We start from the raw sequence: 3,665 nt of genomic DNA, 5'->3' as shown, positions 1-3,665 counted from the left end.
CTGGAAAGGAATGGAGAGGAGAAATAAGCCAGCTGACCCTGTGCTCTGGGAACCACCTCTGTGGCTCTGAGAAAGCCCTAGGAAACTTCTCGCTAACTTTTCGGTTAGCAGGGTCCAACGTCTGTTGTTTCTAAAGGATGGTTATGTGTGAGCTGTGTAAGGGCTCTCCCGCTGGTCAGCGTTCCCTGATGAGGGCCGCGTGTTGACTCATTCATAAACTACTGCTAAGCCTCTGACCATGCAGGCATAAAACCCACTTTATCTGCCTCCACTGTGTTTGCTTTTACACCAGAGGCCCTGCGGTTGAAGATCTTTCCTCCCGGAGGCTCAGATAAGGGCCAAAATTCAGTTGATGGTAATGAGAATACGGTCTTAACCTGCTGGAATCATTTCCCACAGCTCCTTTTGAGTTCCTGGCCTGCCTCCTGCCTTATTAAGAAAAAAAGTTTCCACCCTTGAAGATTACTCTGTGGTATCTGTGTCCCCTTAGTGTTAACATTGACATTTTCCCAGAGGCAAGACAATAGAAGCTCAAATACTGTTCACAAAACAAAGTCGTTAAGTGCCATAAGGAGGAAAGCACTAGCCAGAAGGTTGCAGGCTAGAGTCGTTACATACAGGGTGACAGAGAGGGGGAAGGGGGGCCCTGTGCTGTCACAGGGGAGAGTGTTTTGAAATGAGTGTCTGCACATGCAGACCAAGGAGCCGGCTAGATCCGCCCCAAGAGAAAGGTCAAAAAGTCCGGAGAACCGGTAGGTGGCAGTCAAGGAGGCTGCTGGTGGCTGCAGCAGCCGAGGAAAGAAGTCTGTGTATACTTAGATGTCTTCCATTTCCCCGATCTGAGCCGGTAGACCTGCAGCCACCAGATCGCCGCGTGTGAGCTGCACCAAGAACCTGGTCAGCTTGTGCAGGACACGGAGCATAACAGAGCAGAAGTTCCCAGGAAGGGGTGGTATAGGGTTGTGGCTGGGAGCCAGGGCACACAGCTCACCCAGTCTGGGGCTGGAGTTCAGCCTGTCCCTGAGCTCCTACCCAACCCTCCACCCCGTCAAGAGAATAATGAATGCAAATCGGTGGGCTGTCTTCTGGAGAGAAGACACTGCATCCAGCCCAGGCCCTGGACACCATCAGAACGTCCAGCAGCTTGGGAGAAAAGGTCAGGGAACAAAAACCAGAACCCGAAGAGCAGAGAAGTTTCGTCCAAAGTGACCAGAGAGTTTATATGAGCCAGACAGGTAAGTATCGGCACATTAGCTGTGCAAGCGTGCCCCATAGGGTGATCCTCATTACACCTCTTCTACACCCAGAACCTCACCGGAGCCCCGCCGCCAATTCTGGAATGTCAGCATTGTTATCTTTCCCACATTACGGAGCAGGAAAATATGGCAGAGAGGCTACACTTCGTGCCCGAAGCAGTAAAGCTGGTCCTAGACAGACCCAGGGTGTGTAGCTCATCTGGAGCCTCAGCCCAGCACCTCCCTTGGGACAATCTGGGACTGTCTACATAGGGCCCACACAGCTGATTCTCACAAGGGCATCCGCTCCTTTCCCCTGGAGAACAAAAGGGAGCGAGAACCCCTTAAGAACTAGCCGGCAGAATCAGGATGGGAACCTGAGTCCCCAGCCCATGGTTCAGGATACAGACAGGGATCCCAGGTTTCTTTTCCCCACCACGTGCCCTCACTGTGTATCCTGGGCAGAAGCCCCACAGCTCCCCTAGCCCTGGCTCTCATGGGGACCGGATGGGGGAAAAGGGCAAGGCAGCCACCTGCTTAGGTGTTATTCTTTTCCATTTTTTAAAAAAGATTTTATTTATTTATTTGGGAGAGAGACAGTAAAAGAGAGCATGAGAGAGGAGAAGTAGACTCCCCGTGGAGCCGGGAGCCCAATGTGGGACTCGACCCTGCTACTCCGGGATCATGACCTGAGCCAAAGACAGCCGCTCAACCAACTGAGCCACCCAGGCGCCCCTTTCTTCTCCATTTTAATGATGAAGGGAATCGAGGCCAAGAGAGGGAAGTAAGTTGGCCCAAGTCACGGGGAATAAGTGACGGAAGCAGAAGCCCAGGTCTCCCAACATCTTCCTTCAATTCAATCTGCTTTTTACTTCCATTAAAAAAAAGATCCTTATCACTGCAATGGCCAGACCTGTTCACTGAGCCAGAAGGAATCTCGGGTCTTCTGAACCAACCTCTCTCTGCTGCTCAAGCTCCTTCCACCACTTCCTACCAAGCTCGAACCCCTCTAGCATGTCTTTGGGAAGTATTTATTTGTTTATTTTGGGGAAGCATTTTGAATTCACTTATATGTTCAATAGCATTCACCGAGTGTTATTATGTGCCAGGCATAAGGATCAGAAGTAACAATCTAGCTTAACAGGGCACCAAGCTATACCAACAGTGAGTTTGAGAACATGCTATACGTTCCCTGGTAGCTCTCTATCAAGTATGAGGCATAATGAAGGAAGTGGTCGGAAGGACGGCAGAGAACGCGTGCACCGAGTCTGGAAGGATAAAGGGGCAGACTGAGAAGGGAAGGGGAGGTTTAGGAGTAGGGGCCCTCTACAGGGATACTTTGGCCTGGGTCACTGGGAGGCACTCAAGCTCCCGGGACCGGCTGGTGCTAATACGGGGTGAGAGGATGGCTTGTCAGGGGACAGAGAAGTCCCAGCATTCCTCACCACGAAGGGAGATGGGGGCACAGGCTTTGAGGTCCGACTGCAGCTCAAACCCCACTTGCACCCACAGACTGCAGGTAACCTTACCTACTTCTCTGGACCTCCACTTCCTTCCTGCAGAGTGGGGGGTAGTAATGGGACTTCACTCAGCTGGCTGTTGGGGGCCTCACGGGGTAAAGTGAGACAGGAAGTGTTCACGGCAGCACCTGGCACTCAGGAAGGGCCGTGTATGTATCAGCTCTGACTACTGAGGGATGTGTTGAGGACTGTCACCTGAGGGATGTGGGAGCCCAGCAAGGGTACTAAGCAAAGTGACAGAACAAACTCTGAGATGGGCGCTCCGTGAGAGTTGCTGGCCAGCTCACAGAAGTTGCAGGACAGGAGGCGAATGTGCTGAGGGCTTGGCATGAGGCAGGGCAAGGGGTATGGCCTGGAGAGGGCTGACTGGCTGGGGTGTGAGCAGCATATAGACAGAGGCCCAGATTTCTGGCTTGGAGGCCTGTGAGGAAAGTAATACCCTTTGTATGAGTAGTTTTGGGGGATGATGATGAAATTGATTTGGGGTGCATGGTGTCTGGGGTGCTTTTTAGAAAAGCCTTCCTTGAGAATACAGTAGAAAAGAGACTTCCCCAGGAATGGGTGTTTCCTGCTTTGAAACAGGTTAGCCCTCGTCCCCACTCCACCTCCACACATAAAACGGTCTTAAGTTGGAGCAGGCAATTCTGAGTTCATTAAGTGGAGAGAGCTTTGGAGGCAGATTTACAGGACCCAAGAGCCATGCTTAGCCTCTCAGCTAAAAATAGCATAGAGGTAGGAGTCATTTGAGGTATCGCTGTGCGAAAACATAGATGGGGACCCGCGGTTCCTCCCTGACACCGCCGTGCAGCTAGCCGCTCAGTGCAAAGGACGGGAAGGACCGAAGACACGCCAGCCGGAATGGGTCCCGGCAGGCTGCACGTAAGCAGAGGCACAGGCTGACCTCTGGCCT

At 52.3% G+C, this 3,665-nt stretch overlaps 1 protein-coding gene across 1 annotated transcript in view; it reads right to left on the bottom strand.

Annotated features, from left to right (window-relative positions):
* Positions 1 to 3,665, bottom strand: part of TMOD1 (tropomodulin 1) — an 83,629-nt gene that overhangs the window by 1,589 nt on the left and 78,375 nt on the right. The window lies entirely within an intron of this gene.

Source organism: Martes martes (genome assembly GCF_963455335.1).
Source record: "Martes martes genome assembly, chromosome: 12".
Lineage (NCBI taxonomy): Eukaryota > Metazoa > Chordata > Mammalia > Carnivora > Mustelidae > Martes > Martes martes.
Note: the sequence above shows the minus strand (reverse complement) of the source record. Positions and strands in the feature narration are given on the sequence as shown.